The 17,202-nt window shown below is 37.8% G+C and overlaps 1 protein-coding gene across 11 annotated transcripts in view; it reads left to right on the top strand.

The window, feature by feature from the left end:
- The window catches only part of SGMS1 (sphingomyelin synthase 1), a 299,689-nt gene that overhangs the window by 146,142 nt on the left and 136,345 nt on the right, over positions 1-17,202 (top strand). For all 11 annotated transcript variants that reach the window (XM_081268407.1, XM_081268406.1, XM_081268405.1 and 8 more), the window contains one exon: positions 16,509-16,551. The gene's annotated coding sequence lies outside the window, so the exon portion shown is untranslated. The remainder of the gene's footprint in view (positions 1-16,508; positions 16,552-17,202) is intronic.

Genomic DNA, 17,202 nt, shown 5'->3' with positions numbered 1-17,202 from the left:
TGCCTGGCTGGCTATCCCTACTTGGGATATATGACAGCCACTGCACATTATCATCTATCTGTGCTGGCCTAAGTTTTGTTGAGGAATGGGTCATTTGGGGGCATTTACAAGTGCTGTGTGTGTCATTGCTTTTCTGGGTGGGTGCTGGTGGGGTGTGGTGGCATGGGATGGGGTGGTGATAGAGTACATCATGTGACTCTGTTTAGAATAGCTGTGTGTGGATATTTACTGATGTGAACAGGTTTAGGCAATTCCTCAGGCATTTGGCTGAGGCATAAAGAACAGCCCGAAACCAGCAGAGTGCTTTTTATATCATGTGCAGTGAATGTGCTTGGCACTACGGCCAGTTTGACAATAAAGACAACAAGACATTTAGAGCCATTAAAGAATCGTTTATGCCAGAGTACAAAAATGGACTTTTTGGATGAGTTGTGGGCCTGTTTCCTGCAGGCTGCTGCCAAACATTTGCCTGATGCACTCACAGTTAGGAAAGGTGGTTGGCAGTTCTGTAGAGGAGTACGCAGCTGCAACATCTTCCTGCCTTGGTCCTCTTGTCGTTTCATACGTTGGGATCAAAATAAAGGAAAACTGATAGGTAAGGAACACTGGCTCTTTTATTAAAGAGAAATTGCTTCTTGTTTCTAAATTTAAAAAATGAAATATATACATATAACTTTAAAAAGTTGGCAAAGCAACATAGAAGTATAAGGAAAGTGAAAATCTTCCTTTTTGCCCCAATTCTTCCTTCTTTCTAGAGAAAGTTTCAATTTTCTTTTTTTCTTTCTTTCTGTTCCCCTCCCCCCTTCACTGGGGATTGAACCCAGGGGTGCTTAACCACTGAGCCATATCTCCAGCTCTTGTTTTCATGTTTTATTTTGAGACAGGGTCTCACTAAATTGCTTATGGCATTGGTAACTTGCTTAGGCTGGTTTTGAACTTGCAATCCTCCTACCTAAGCCTTTAGAGCTGCTTGAGATTACAGGCATGTGCCACCAGGCCCAGCATGAAAGCTTCAATTTTCTGATTTGTATTTTTCCATGAATGTTCTGTGCAGATCCAAGTATCTTCTGTGTGTAAAATGCATACTGTTCTAAATTTTGCTCTTTTACTTTCATAATTCTTCTTGGAAATAATTCTACTTCAGCCCATGGAAATCTAATTGTCTTAATAGCTATATAATTTCAATCTATGGAAAGACCAGAATTTATTTAACGGGTCCCTATTTGGACCTTAAAGCTTTTATAAACAACAGTGAGGGGAATATATTTATGTGCCTTATTTTCCATCTGCCTCCACATATCTGCAGAATAACTTCTATGTCTAGGTAGACATACATTTAGAGAGGTTTACTCTTGGGCTTTTTAAAACTAGATTTTAAACATATACTGTGTGAACCACCAGTCATCTTCCATTCCTCTTGCATTTGTGAAAACGTGCTGATTAAATATATCACATTCTATTGAAACATTTTCCCACAAAATCAAGGTATTTTAACCCAATTTTATTTCAGGGCAGTACAATTTAATCATTAATAAGTCACCCCCTCACAGAGACTTCACAGTCTTGATTCTGACCCCTGAATACCCCATTACAATCTAAGATCTACTAGCTAACCACAGTGAGCATGGGGACCATTCACTTTGCTGGATGAGGAGCTTTGTAATTCTTGAGAACTGTCTGTTAGTGGAAAGTTCTGAGCTTCGGAGGACCTGCAGCTGATTGTGGGTAAAGGATTGCATTGCTCTATTATTTCTTTTTATCTATCTATCTATTTTTTTGTGTGTAATTCTTTCATAATTCTTCTTGGAGATAATTCTATATCAGCTCATGGAAATCTAATGGCGGGTACTGGGGATTGAACTCAGGAGCACTCAATCACTGAGCCCCAGCCCCACCCTATTTTGTATTTTATTTAGAGACAGGGTCTCACTGAGTTGCTTAGCGCCTCGCTGTTGCTGAAGCTGGCTTTGATCACCTGATCTTCCTGTCTCAGCCTCTTGAGCCCCTGGGGTTACAGGCGTGTGCACATTGCTCTATTTTTCACCTGCACAGTGGGTCATCAGTTCATGAGACATTTTTGTTTCAGCTTTATGCATGTTTACCAATCTGCTATTGAGGTCTTAAACTTATTACTAGTTTCAATAGATTTATGCAAATGTTTGCTAGTTTTGACTGTCTTTCCAAAGTTTATCTTAGTGGGAGGGTGTGAGGGTATTTGAAAAACTGGTACTGGATTTTGTTGTTGTTTCCAGCTTAGATATTCCAGCATATCACCTGGAGTTTGGAACCTGGGCTTTTTTGCCATTTAATCCTCTGGACTATTGATCCATTATGGAAAACACAATGTAGGAAACACGTGTGGGAAACATCTGGAAACCTCTATGTATATTGCTATTAATATTTTTTTTAACATCAGTTTTCAGATTATCTTGAAAGACAGTTTGTTAAAATGTCAATTAATATCACTAATAAATGAAACCTACTTCTTTTAACTAATTATTTTTGTCAAGGTGATCTGATATGGGTGTAGTTACTAGGCTTTTGAAAATGCATGCCTGGGTTTCATAACTCAGTCTGGAGAGGCCATGGAGTGGAATCACTCATTAATAATTAGGCCTACACCAATATTAACATCATCTAAATTGTATTGAGCCACTGTTTATCAAATTGCTGCAGCTTGCCTGAGTTCTTCCTGGATGAGGAAGCTGGAGAGGTTAAACAGAGTACATAAGGGCCCACAGTTATTAGGAAGTCGAACCAGGACTTGCTCCAAAGCCCAAACCATGTCCTTGTACCTTAGTCTCCACAAGAATTCTTTGAGGTCAGTAATTTTATTCCCATTTTACCTTTCAGGAACTCAAGGCTCAGAATTAAATGATAGGTTTCACAGCAAATTAAAAACCTTGTGGTTTGAAGCCTAGATTCCTCACAGGTGTTACTTGAGGCAGACCCATGGGTGGGCCTGTCCCACACATTTGAGGATATTTAACTTCCCTGGACTTTACCCTCTAAATGTCAGTAGGGAGCTCAATGATTGTACCACCTAGAAATGCCCTCTCTTAGTTTGAATGTCTTTTACGAGGTGTCATATTTACATTTCGTCATTTCAAAGCTTATTTCTTAACATTACACTATATTGCCTCCCATAGCAATTTTTAAATCAACAGTAATCAAACTCAACTCTTGATCATAATTTGAAATACTTAGAATAAGTGGAATCATTGTAAATCATTTTAATCCAGAATCAGAGATGAGAGATAGCATCTCACCGGATTCCCTGATTTACAGATTTAACCAACTCCTTTGTTCTGTCTTCAAGTCCCTGAGAGAACAAAGACATTCTCAAAGTAGAAGGCAGATTGTTAACTGACTGGATTCAGCCCACATCCCTGAACTCAAGATTGGGGCCTTTTTTTTTTTTTTTTTAATTACTGGTTGACTTCAGTTTAATGTGTTTGTTTGTTTCTTTCCTTCTCTCTCCCCCTCTCTTCCTCACTCTCTCTTTTGCAGTACTGGGTATCTAACCCAGGGGCACTGTACCACTGACCTACCTTTATTAAAAAGGTTCCCTGCTTAAACAATTTTGAGACAGGATCTTTCCTTCTTCTTCTTCTTCTTTTTTATTTTTTTAGTTGTTGATGGACTTTCATTTAATTAATTTATTTATATGTGGTGCTGAGAATTGAACCCAGTGCCTCACACATACTAGGCAAGTGCTCTACCACTGAGCTGCAACCCCACCCCCTGAGAAAGGATCTTTCTAAGTTGCCCAGGTTGATCTCCAACTTGGCTATCCTCTGCCTCACTCAGCCTTCTGAATCACTGGGATTGATAGGTGTGCACCATTGGGCCTAGTACCATATTTGTTTTCTGATGAGTGATTTTGGCCTTTCAGAGGGAGAAGTTTGGAGGATTGATGTAATTGAGTTGAAACAGCACACCATGAAACTTCAGAACCTGTTTGTGGCTATTTTGGAAAAGGTATTTCAAACATGGTCTTTTCCTTAAACAGTTCTATCATACTGACAAACCTGATTGCCTACATAAGACTTGTCACTGGTACCTTAGCATGTATTTGGGAAGCAGGCTTCCCCAGAATTTAGTAGATGAAAATATATTGAATAATCTTATATATCCAAATTCTGAAGGTTCCCATAGAAGAAAGAATTTTTGGTGAATGAAAAAATGTTATTATTTATAAGAGCACCCACTTGTTCTAGAGAATTTGTTGAACGTTTTTGCTGTGTGGAAGATAGACTTACAAGTTCTGTGGATGAATGGATGTAGATTTTTGCCTGTTGTTTCTGGTGTTGTCGGTTTTCATACCCTTTCTGATTGTCAGTGAAAGATAATTATAAAAGATGACTTTCTTACATCCACTTAGGTAACTAGAACACTCTTTGTCCACTTTCAGGGTTATTGGCTAGTTCTGGTAAAATGCCCTCTTCCTCACAACATCAGTCCTGCTTGTTTAATAGTGTGCCTATCAAATATGAAATGTATTTTGGAAGAGATTAATGAAGAAATTGAATCATTATTGAGGGAAGGTCACCAAACAATTATAATCTTTCTAGAAGGATCTTTAATCTCATGGAGTTGGTGGGGCATGAAATTGGGTCGTAGTGAATCAGTTAAACCGCAGTATAGGGAAACTGTGACCAATGAAGAAATGTCTTGTGATGAACAATAGGAGAGCATTTTGCAGGCTTTGGAGTAAACCACCTCCAAGCCCCCAAATACAGATTTGGGGGTGTTGGCGGGATATGTGTTTTTTACTGACAGTGGGAAAGACTAGTTCACTAAAACTGTAATACATTTTCAGAAGTGATCAAAAATCAGAGATGTTTTGAAACCACCTAATTCAAAATAATTGTCTTTTTTTATTCTTGTGTAGGGGATGGGAATGTAACTTGGGGAAAATTGTTTGAATAGTTAACTCACTTTGTAAACATCTAGATCAAGTGTTATTTTATCTCTCTTTTAAGTTCATGAGGGAGAGACCACTGATTTAAGGTCCTGATGTTGAGAGTTTCTTAAATAAAGCAAATAATAGATTTAGGATATCTCCTGGAGTTGTTCATTCTGATTTCTGTATATATCATCTTTACTCATAACTGTAGTCCATTACAGTAATTTGTAATCATAAAAACTTTTTTTGTATGTGTGATATTAGGTATTGAACGAACCCAGGGCCTTGTGCATCCCAGGCAAGTACTCCATCACTGAGTAATTGATAATTTTAATGATAATCTTGATTCATGAAGACCATATGTAAATTGAGTTCAGGGGTTCTTGTTTAAAAAATCAGAATGTATGGCAAAATATATTTAAGGAGATGGAAAAACTTTTAGGATACACCATTAGTACAAATAACTTGTGAAATTTTATACATATGTGCACTTAATTTAGTAAAACCCAAATATGTTTCCCAGAATTTTTCAGAAAAATCACTCCACAAAACAGTAAATCGGCCATCTTCCCCCCACTAAAAAAAAGAAGGGGGGGGAGGGAGATAAAGACAGTGACAAAAATGTAGAATAGGGCTGGGCACAGTGGCGCACGCCTGTAATCCCAGTGGCTGGGGGGGTTTGAGACAGGAGGATCGAGAGTTCAAAGTCAGCTTCAGCATAAAACAACTCAGTGAGACCCTGTCTTTGAGTACAAAACAGGACTGGGGATGTGGCTCAGTGGTCAAGTGCCCCTGAGTTCAATCCCCAGTACTCCTCACCCCGAAATGTAGAATAATAGCTAATAGTTTTATACCCTAGAAATATGTTCAAATGTTGTGACATGGAAAATATAAAACAGTAAATATAGTCCTGAAGGATATAGAAGATTAGTATATAGAATATAGCAAAGTATGCAAGCAAATAAATAGAAATTATACAGAATGTAATCAAGCATTTATTTAACAATATGTGTTGGGTACAGTTCTTTAAGATACACATTAGGGAATCAAAGAGCCATTTCTGGTGCTAGTCTCAAAGACTAGAAAGAAATTATTCAAAATGGTAGGTGCTTCTTACCAAGGATAAGGTTATTAGTAATTTTTTTCCCAGGATTGTTTTTATTTCTAAATATTGTTCCAAGAACTTTTAGTTTTGCAAACAGGGGTGAAGTAAGGCGGGGAATGTATATATAATATGTTCTAGAAAGATTTTCGCTTACCAAAAGAGAAAATAAAATATCCAGGCCAGAAAGTTACTTTTTTTTTCCCACTTATATAAGTCCAATATATTGTTAAATAACTGAACCACTTGAGGATTTCTGTCTTAACCCGGGCCTCCTGAGGGGCACAATGCTTTGTAAACCTTGACTGCTGCTTCTTTAACCATATGGATTTAGTTCATCATGGCAGTGAGTGAATGTAAGAATGATTCTTGTGCAGATTCAGAGAGTCAGATGAAGCCTTTTTTTGGTCCCTGGCTGACCTATATGGACACTTATTTTTTAGCTGAGAAATACATGCAGTGGAGGGAACCCAAGAGCCTAGTTAAGTGCATCAGTTTCTTTAGGACATTAATTTGCTTAAGTTCTGAGAAATAAGAGCTTGTGAGTTGTTGGAGATTCGTAGTAGCCATTAGCATATTCAAGGTTTTGAGACATTTTTGGACAAAGAAAAAAAGGTAATTGCAGCCAAAGGAGGGGTTTCAATGGGATACGACTGACATCTAGAAAGGGATGGGCAGGGAGGAGAGAATGGCAATTGAAGAGGGGGAAGGATGACCAAGGTGACTCCCAGCCAGTTCTAGTAGTTTGTGAAACCTTCACTTCTCCAAACTAACTATGTGGTTGCAACAGGGTCAGTTTTACATATTCATGAAGGTTGACATTGCTTCTGTTGGGATGAATTTTTTGTAACTTTGAAAAGTTGTGTTTCAAATCACACTTTTTCTAAATTACACAAATAGATCCCTTTCAAGTCTCAGTAGGGGATTGTTACTTGCAAGAATATTTGTGATTTCCACTGTGTAAATCCGTTGTGTAAATGTATTTCATGCATTATGTTTACTTATATCAAGAAACTCCTCTGTTGAATTTTTAGTTGATGGGTTTTCTTATTTAGAAAAAAATTAATGATATAATTAACCTCCTACTATTTGTTTCTGTAAAGAGAAATCTATTTCTTTTTAATTTTTGTACTATTTCCATTCAAAGAAATCTTATCAAGGTCTGAGTAGAAAATCATAAGCCCTTATTTTGAGAAGTTTAAAGGTCTGGAGGAAATTAAAGGAGAATTTGAGGAACTGGGCAAAGAAAATCCAAGAACCCTGAAATTATCAGTAGATAACAAAATTAATTGAAGTCCAGAGAATAATAAAATGTAGTGTTTGGGGTTATCTTTTATTCCAGGCATCTCTACTGGAAAAGTTTATTTCCAGTGCTGGGGACAATTGCTTTGAACTTCTGTCAGTGACAGAGTCAGTCAGAGGTGCAGAGTCTTAGTGACTCAGATAATCCCCACAGGCCTCTCCAGATAATGTCTAGCACACCACTGAAAGGACACTTTGGAGTCTCTTGCTCATTTCCAAGTCCCGGACAGTTTTTCCTGGTATTCTTTAAAAACTATTTCTTGAGCAATTTCATTAACTGAATGGTTACAGTTTTAGACTCTGGCATAAATGCTCTTTTTATTTATGTTAAAAATATCAAGAATATTCCAGATAGGTATTTGGAGTTCTGGTGTCTTGTATTGCTACCATGGCCTTCACCCCCAAAGTGGAGTACTGAAAATATTATAGTTAAGGTTGTAGGCACTATTTCTTCTCCTCTAAATATTTCCTCTAATGACTAATTGAATAACACTCTCTGCTGTTTAGTTTCTTTAAACTAAGGGAGAGGCAGGGCATTCAGTATAAGTATGTATTTTTAATGAAAAAAATGTAGAAATAAAACAGTATGAGAAATTCTAATATTCTGTGTACATATAACTGAAATGAGACAGCCTGGGAACTGATTTATTTAAGAATATTTATGTGCAATGCCCATTGTAAAAATCCCAGCAACTTGAGTAGCTTGATCCCAAGTTACAGGATAGACTGGGTGACATAGCAACATGCTGTCTCAGAATGAAAAAAAAGGGGGTTGGGGATAAAGCTCAGTGGGATAGTGCTACTGGTTTAATACCCAGTACCACACATGCACACCTCCCCCCACACCAAAAAATTTTTAGTGGGAAAATTTGTTAGTTTTAATTATGAATTTAATATTTAATAGGATGAAATATTGTTTCTTGTCATATGACAGCCCAAATAGTAGCAAATATTTTCCAGTACTGCCCCTCAAACTGTCATTTACTTTGTGAAGGAATTGATACATCAGATGCTGTCTATACTGGGATTATAAACCAGAGATGAGAATTTAGAGACCTTCTCAAAAATTGACTTCTTACTATCAGTGAGAACCCTGAGGAAAGAAATTGAAAAGTGATAAATGCATTTCTTTAAAAGCTATGCCTCTGATGTCTTACTAAGTGAAATAAGCGATTTCCTCCCGTTTGTCTAAAAGAAGGTAATTATTTCTTAACTAAGTAAACATGTCTTTCTATAAAAATTTAACGTAGGTTACTGTCATAAACTTCGGTGGTGGTTGTTATTGTTATTGTTACAAGTCAGCTGAGTTTCACTTGAGAAAAGGTAGGAGGTAAGGATGTCCAAAAACTCCCAGGTTAGGAACCCACTGGGCTCCAATTCTAGATCCTGCTGTCTGTGGCAGAGACATCTGACTGGTGACTTCCTTTAGAGTTTCTTGATTTCCATTCTTGAGGCAAATAATTAGATTGGCTGAGTCTATCATTTTAGCCATAGGTTCCTGGCCAGTTTCAATAACTTTCTTTGGGTTGGACTTTCCTTCACATCCAATCAAGAGTGTGTGTGTGTGTGTGTGTGTGTGTGTGTGTTTGTGTCAAGTGACACAGAAATGGCAGTTAAAAGATAACTTGACTGGAGGTTGTGGCAGAATCCCCAGAAAAGGGAGTAGTTGAAGAGATACCTGAAATGTGTGTCTGGTACAAATCCAGTTTGAATAAGTTAGTTGATTCTTGCTTAAAAAACATTTTCATTAATCTACCTTGGAATTATGTTTATGCACACCCCATAGCCCCTTATTTTTTGCCAGTGCTAGGAATTGAACTCAGGACCTTGTACATGCTAAACATGGGTTCTACCTCTGAACTACTTCCCCAGCCCTCAGATTTTGTATTTTAGTTTGTTTTTATATTGGGCTATACTTGGAATTTCTTATGGGTCCATCTTACTATTTGCTTGCTAAATTTTGCCTCTTTTAGAAATACAAAAGGCAGTTTTTGTGACTTTCAAAGTTTATTATGGTGACTTATTTTGAATTTTCTTTTGAAGTTATAAGGTTACTTCAAAGTGTTGTACAAGTATTTGAAATTGCAAAGTTCTCATTGTTCATTGAGTTCCGTTAATTTCCAGTAAATACCTATTCTTCTCCATATTTAAAAATAATCCAGACTCAAAAGGCAAGGCACTTAGCTTTCAAGTTATTAAATCACTGCACTATATGCGGTATGTTTGGGATGTGACATGACTTGTGCTTGTGAGGCTTCTTAGATTATGGTAGATTAAACACAGTGTAGAGAATTATTTTTAAAAAAATTAATGGTGATTAATCGTTCTTAGGTTAAAAAATTATTTTTGGTAGAGGAATAAGATTATAAAATGGGCTGGGCATGGTGGCACATGCCTGTAATCCCAAAGGCTTGAGAGGCCGAGGCAGGAGAATCACCAGTTCAAAGCCAGCCTCAGTAATTTAGTGAGTTCCTAAGCAAATTGGCAAGACCCTGTCTCAAAATAAAATATAAAACAAAAGGGCTGGAGATTGGCTCAGTGGTTAAGCGCCCCTGAGTTCAATCCCTTATTAAAACAAACAAACAAATACTGTAAAATGGACGGTACATTTTCAAATGTAATATGAAACTAATTACTTAATTACCGATCCAAAGTTTATTGGTGCACATGTAATATTTTGAGAATGAAGTTTTATTATGTCAGAAAAGATTGTGTGGACAATTTCTCCATTATTGCAAACATATTTCTATGGCTTGCTGTAGGCCAGGTGATGGGCATGGATTAACAGTGTGGGGACAAATCGTGGGAGGACATTACAGGGAACTGTAGGAGCAAACATCTAGTAACGCAATTTGTCTCTTGAGATGGGTAGTAATGAAGTGTTGAAAAGAATAACTGAATGTGGCAAGTAAAGATGGTTTTGTGGTTAACTGAGAATCTTGATTTGATATAACTGGTAATGGACAAATGCATATGTTTTTACTGGGTGCTTTTGCCCTTAAGAAGCTATGGTTGATAACATGAGGAAGATCATTTTGGCACAACTATGGTAGGGATTTAAAAACAGCCCCAAATGCTGTCATTAAATTGGAGGCAGGGCATTGCCCAAGTGGCCCTCATTAGCAAGGCCTGTAATGTTTGAAAACTACTTCTTCAACTTGTAAATTTCTCGGTAAAAGTTCTAGGAACCTCAGTCGCTTGTGGGGCAGCTTGTGAAAGGTAAAATAGGGTTTGAGATTTGTCTCTGGAGGGGAAGGTGTAATTTGGAAATTAGTTTAAATTTAAAAAACACTTTTTGTTTTAAGTATTCTGTTCTGTGTCCCATATGCTTCAGTTTTCACCAGTGAACCAACTGGGAAAGGTATTTGGCAGTCTCACAGGCTCGTGTGATGGGTTCAAATGAGATGCACAAAATATGTAGAGATTGTGTCTGTCCCCTAACATGGAGGGGATGTGTTAGTTGATGTTGTTATTTATCACAGCGAATGGAAATGTGAATACTGGGTGTGCTGCTTTTTTCTGTGCTAAACCTTGAGTTCCTTCAGGAAAGCTGCACTTCTACCTTGATGCCCAATAAATGTTGGTGGAATGAGGGCATAAAGTCCCTTATCTTTCCTCAGCACTTGGTCACTTTGGGTGGGAAGAGAGAGGACCCATTGTTTGCTTTGAGGTCACACTCAAAACTGGATTTATTTCCACCCTTTTACCAGTTCTACTTTGTTCCCATAAATTTAAATTTCCCATTTCCTGGAGCATAGTTGACAGTATTTAGAGTAACTACCTCCTTAAGTGTGTGGCATCTTTCTCTGGAATTAATTCTCCCAGATTCTCTCATTCATCCCCCACATTTAGTAGATGGCAATTTGTAAAATCTGTCCTTTCCTGTTGGGCAGCCTGTCCAAAACTCCTCTACTCAAATACCCTTACTGAGGAAAAGGAAAAGGAAAAGCTGCTTCAGAGGCAAGCTGAGAACTTGATAAGCTCCCAGGGTAGTTAATAGATGAGCTTTTATGTTTTGTATTTTGTTTTATGTTTTGGCCAAGCCCCTCAGAGAAAAGAGCTCTGTGAGTCACCTAACAGAATCCTGATTGGCTCTTAAGTTGCTTGAGGAAGGGCTGGGAGAAGACATTCAACTTTTTCCTTGTATTATTCTTTTAATCTGGAAAAAGTAAGAATGCAGCAGAGTGATGGACAGATTTAGGCTTTCCTTGAGGGTAATGGAAAGTCATTCTCCCTTGTGAGGAGAGTTGGAACCAGCTGCCAGCAAGAGGAAGCCTCCTGGGTGACTCAGTCCCCAAAGCTGAGACCATGCCCAAGGCTTTCCAGTGACACTAGCGAGATAGTCAATGTTCTTCTCCAAGCAGAGGAAAGGAAGGGAGGGAATCAATGAAACTGTCTTTATTGAGAGTTAGACATTAAAGGAAGAAAATGCAAGCTTTGTATAAAAGAAGAAAACACCAGCTTTGTACCTTAGATTGTATATTCTTTTGAGCCAGGCTCTAATTTGCATAACACTCTGTTTATAAGTAAGAACAAGAAGGTTTTCAGTGTGTTTTATTATTCCAGTAAAGTACAATTTTAATGGAAAAATATTATTAAATTGATCTTGTGCTGTTACTGGTCTCTCGGTATTATTCATGTCTAATTACATGCCATCTTCCCCTGAGAAGAAGTAACTGAACTATAATAACTAGGGTGGGACATGGCTGTCAAAAATGAAGCATGCCTGCTGCGATTCCCACGTCACACATCCATGGCACACAGTGGCAACACAATGGCAGCTGATTTGAGCACTTTCAGTGTTGCTTCTGGGCAGCCACCGCCAATCAATCAGTCTCAATCAATCAGTCAATCCATCAGTCAGTCATGTTGACCTCTAAGATGAAACTTTTGCCCTCCATCATTTAAGAGGACGGAATCAGCATAGAAAGGGCTGGTCCTCCAGATGCAAACTTGTAAAATGGGAATTTGCCAGTGCTTTATAGAATGTTGGGAACTTTAATCTTTTCTCTCCTCAGCCTTGGTGCTTAAGCCCATTCATTTTTACCCTTGCAAACTTCTATTCCAGTGTGTTTTTCTTGAAAGCAAGTCACCAGTAATAAACATATAGAAGTTTAAATATTGCTACACCAGATTTTTTCAGATTAGGAGAAGGGCACCAGATTGTGCCCTGTCCCTCCATCAGTATTCTTCTGAATGTCATTGCATTTATGTCTACAAAGATTTTCACCTCACTTTTTACTCAGTCCTGATTGAAACTTTAGAGCTATGGCCTTCTAATTTAGGATGTTTTTTCCCCAGAAGCTCTATTATGCATGGTATGCATAGTTAACTTGCTCATTCATACAGACCTTGAAAACACTTCTTTTATCTTCACGAAATGTATCCATTGAAAAGCAAGCCCGCAGCAGCTTTCACTATGCATTCCCTGTGCTAGATCCCATATAAGGAAGATCACCAGAGTGCTCTCAGCTGCTTTAGCAGTTATCTAATCTATAAGGCCTATTTTTGTTCCCTGTCCTCAAGCCACTTGCTAAGAAGATACTTCTTCCATTTCACAGAAGGAAGGGATGTCAATATCCTTTACTTGTGATGATCGCAAAAAACAATTTGGAACTAGAAAATAGTGAAAGGACCACTAAATGCTTTGAAATTGAGGAGAATATTCCAGTACATTCATCATTAAGTCAGAACTGACTTACTTGCACAACACTGTACCCTGAAGGAGTTTGTCAGACTTGATTTGGAACTCCTGTCCCACCTTCTCAATGTGCAACCTTGGTTTTTGATCTTAGACATGTTATATCATGTTTGAGCCTAGTGTGTGTGTGTCTGATTGAGTTGGGGTTTCACCTTTTCACTCCCTCCCCCAGTGTTCTTGTAGGACTACATGTAGAGGCATTTGATGACTTCTGACAATCATAATTGTTGTCACTGAGATACTATTTTGTATTTACCAGTGAGGATACAGGAAGACCTTATTGACAGCTAAATGTCTTTGATGTGTCCTGTTGTCTTAAAATATGATACATTTGTCTTATTTTACTCTCTCTCTCTCTCTCTGTCTCTCTCTCTCTCTCTCTGTCTCTCTCTCTCTCTCTCTCTCTCTCTCTGTCAAGTAGCAGAATGGAAAGTTCCCTTTTTGAATTGCGTTCCCATTTTGGCCCTGCTTTTTGAAAGTACTTATGATGGAAATTAAATAGCCCTGTGGGTTTGGCATGTTGGTGGAAATTTGCCTCTCTGCAATTGTGACTGTCTCTGAGGGCCATCATGTTCTTTTGGTGTCTCCTGTTGCAGAGGGAAAATGTATAGTGCAATAAAACCAGTTAATGTTTCAGAAGATTACACCTTGGGAGTGTATGGGTTCCTGTGGAAACCCTTCTTGGAGGTACAGAAAGATAACTGGACTTACTCTATGGGTGACAAAAACCATTTGGTTTTTGGAATTCAGATGAAGTTTTGGATCCTGCATAGCTGATTCTTTTTCTTTAAATGATTCATGGGCAAGACCAAGACAACATGTTCTGTATCTAATCATGTGGCTTTGTTTCTGAGAACACTTCCCTTTCTGTTTATGTAGACTCTAGCCCTGCATAAAATCTTGAAAGAGGAATAGCTTTGCCTCACCTACTGACATTTTTAGTTCATACACAGTCCTGCTTTTTTTAAAAAATTATTTTTTAGTGTTAGGTGGACACAATATCTTTATTTTATTTTTATGTGGTGCCGAGGATCAAACCCAGTGCCTCATACGTGCTAGGCGAACACTCTACCACTTGAGCCACAACCCCAGCCCTTGTACTGCTGTTTTGAGACTGTTGTTACCTGTAGACTGGGGGACTGAAAGGTGAGTGACTCACCTGAGACGGAAATTCAACCAAGAGATTTTATTGGGCGGCTGCCTGAAAGGGAAGAAAAGAGAGGAAGAGAGCAGCAGTGTGAGTCTGTAAGCTTCAGTTTAAGAAGGGCTGCTTTGGCGATGTGGCGGGTGCTGATTGGCAATTGAACACACACTGTGTCCCTTGGGATTAGTTGAGAGAAAACTTTTGACTTTGACGCCCTTTGGAGAGGAGGGGGAGGGGTAAAGGATTATGTGATGTACTTCAGTGGGGAGAAACCTGATGGGGGAAATAAAACCAAAAGGCAAGGTCTCCCACACACCCATCAGGGAGTGAAACGGTTTTCAAAGGAATTGGAAGGTCCAGCAGGTTGCTACATTAGTATCTTGGTCTAGCTTCTGACACATACAAGATAGGTTATTATCTCTACTTGATAGTTGTTTTTGCATCTGTAGAAAGAATGCCAAACCCTTTCTGGCCCTTTCCTTTTTCCCCTCCATCCTTGCCTTATCAAGTCTTGGGCACAGCAGAACATTCATTCTGGACATCAGGAAGACCCTTTTCCTTCTATTTCTCCCATAAAAGCAGTCTCTGGAGAACTTGCACGTTGACCTCAAACAAGCAACTGACCTGCCAAAACACCTTCCTTAGACATGGGAGCATTTTTCTGAAATAATATCACCTTGGAGCTATCCTACTTTTCTCTCCCTAAAGCATTTTATTTTGATCCAGGTACAGAGATTCTTAGATTGCTAGATAGATCCCTGAATAATAATGATCCCTAATAACCTCAACAGCAGGCAAGACTACTGTGTGGTGTTTGAAGTCAGGGCAATATTGACCTTTTGGAAGAGTAGTGGCTATTGTATGTTCATATTTTAGTCAGTTTTTTTTTTTTTTTTTTTTTTTTTTTTTTTTTTTTGCTGCTGTGACTAAAAGGATCCAACCAGAACAATTGTAGAGGAGGAAAAGTTTATTTAAGGACTCATGATTTCAGAGGTCTCAGTCCACAGATAGCAGGCTCTTACTTGGGGTGAGGCAGAACATCATGGTGGAAGTGTGGCAGAGGGAAGCAGCCCATGTGATGATCAGTAAGCAGAGGAAAAAGGTCGATTCTTGCCAGATAGAAATATACACCCCCAAAGAACCACTTCCTCCAACCACACCCTGCGACTTCAGTTACCACCCAGTTAATCCCTATCAAGACGTTAATTCACTGATTAGGTTAAGACTCTCACAACCCAATGATTTCTCCTCTGAACCTTCTTACATTGTCTCACATGTGAGCTTTTGGGGGAGACCTCACATCCAAACCACAACAGTTCACTTTAGCAGAATTTTGGATTTTCTTTTTGAATGTAGTCTAATAAAAATGTTTATTAAAAAGGTACCTTTCCCCTTTTATATAGTACTGTAATTCACATGTGAAAGTCTTTCATGAAATGAAATGAAGAAGCAGTTTTAATCCTTTAGTATGATTGAAGGATTGAAGTCTGTGTATAAGTTTTTCGACCATACACCTATGGACACAGTCTGAGTTGTTCCACTTAGCTTGCTATTGATTGCATTTTTGTAGAAATGAAAATGTAAACATTTTGTTACCCCTTTTTATTTCAGAGTTGTAGTTCTTTTTTGGGTATTTGGAATTGAACCCAGATGCGCTTTACCACTCAGCTACATCCCTAGCCCTTTTTATTTTTTGAGACAGGGTTTGCTACATTGCTTAGGGCTCACTAAGTTGCTGAGCCTGGCCTTGAACTTGTAATCCTCTTCCTTCAGCCTCCAGAGCTGCTGGGATTACAAGCATATGCCACTGCTCTTGGCCAGAGTTGTAATTCTTTTTTTTTTTAATTTAAGTATTTATTTTTTAATTTTAGGTGGATACAGTATCTTTATTTTATTTTTTTATGTGGTGCTGAGGATCGAACTCAGTGCCTCATGCATGCTAGGCGAGCCACAACCCCAGCCCCCAGAGTTGTAATTCTTATAGTTTGAATAATATGCTTCCTAGTTTATTGTTCTCCTTATAGTATATTAGTGCTTATTTGCCTAAATAGAGAAGGGTTAATTTATGAAGGCACATGATTTAAAAATTCACACTGTCCTATTGGATGCACTTGGTGTATGATGTTTTATTGGTGTTGGATTTACATTCCTCTTCTGCTTGGTTTTGCCTAATTGCAGGTTACTTTGAATTTCATGACAACCAAAAGTAAGCTGGGAAGTGGGAAAGGACATTTTCCCCCTACGGATGGATAATAAGAAGTGAATAATAATTATCTTGACTGGGTTTTTTTTTCTTATGAGCAGTTCATTATATGAAGAATGAACTTTAATATACTTAATTTCCTCCTAGATCATAAGGAAGACTGATGAAGAAAAGTAACAACGTGATTCAGGTAAATGGAGTTTTAGACTTCTTTATGTATCTTTTATGCATAGTTTAATATTCTCTGTATATTTACATTGAGAAGATCTAAACAAACAGTTGTTTGTGACCAATTTGAAAATATGAGAAATAGGTGGGGGATAAAACTGAAATGGTCAAGCATATATTTCTGCCATTTAATTAATTATATATGTATATAAAACAATCATGTGTTTTTTTTACAAAACAAAATATTGTAACTAATGCTTTCCTACCCTAGAATAATTTTCTTTCAATTTTTTGATATACATATTTGACATTGGAATCTTCATTATTAGAGTTAGAGTTTAGTATTTTCTGATAGTCACTTACCTATTTCTAAACAACATAGCATGTTTTAATTGCCATTTATTGATTTCTGTTAAATTTTAGATTAATGTATTGATTGATCCTTTAATTTTCTTTTGTCTTTTTCTTTATTATTTTCCATCTCTCTGTGTTATTCTACTTTCTGAGAGGTTTTCTTGGTATCTGTTGAGTTTTTAATTTCAGCTAGCATGCTTGTAATTTTGAATTTAATTTTTGAGGGCCTCTGAATATTTCCTTTTTAAAAGTAGAATAGAGTTTTTGTTTTATAGTTTACATGTTTCCTCCTTTCCTTTGAGAATATGAATTGTATTAT

This window comes from Spermophilus citellus, assembly GCF_964194105.1.
Source record: "Spermophilus citellus genome assembly, chromosome: 15".
Classification (NCBI taxonomy): domain Eukaryota; kingdom Metazoa; phylum Chordata; class Mammalia; order Rodentia; family Sciuridae; genus Spermophilus; species Spermophilus citellus.
The sequence above is the reverse complement of the archived record's forward strand: the minus strand, read 5'-3'. Positions and strand labels throughout refer to the sequence as shown.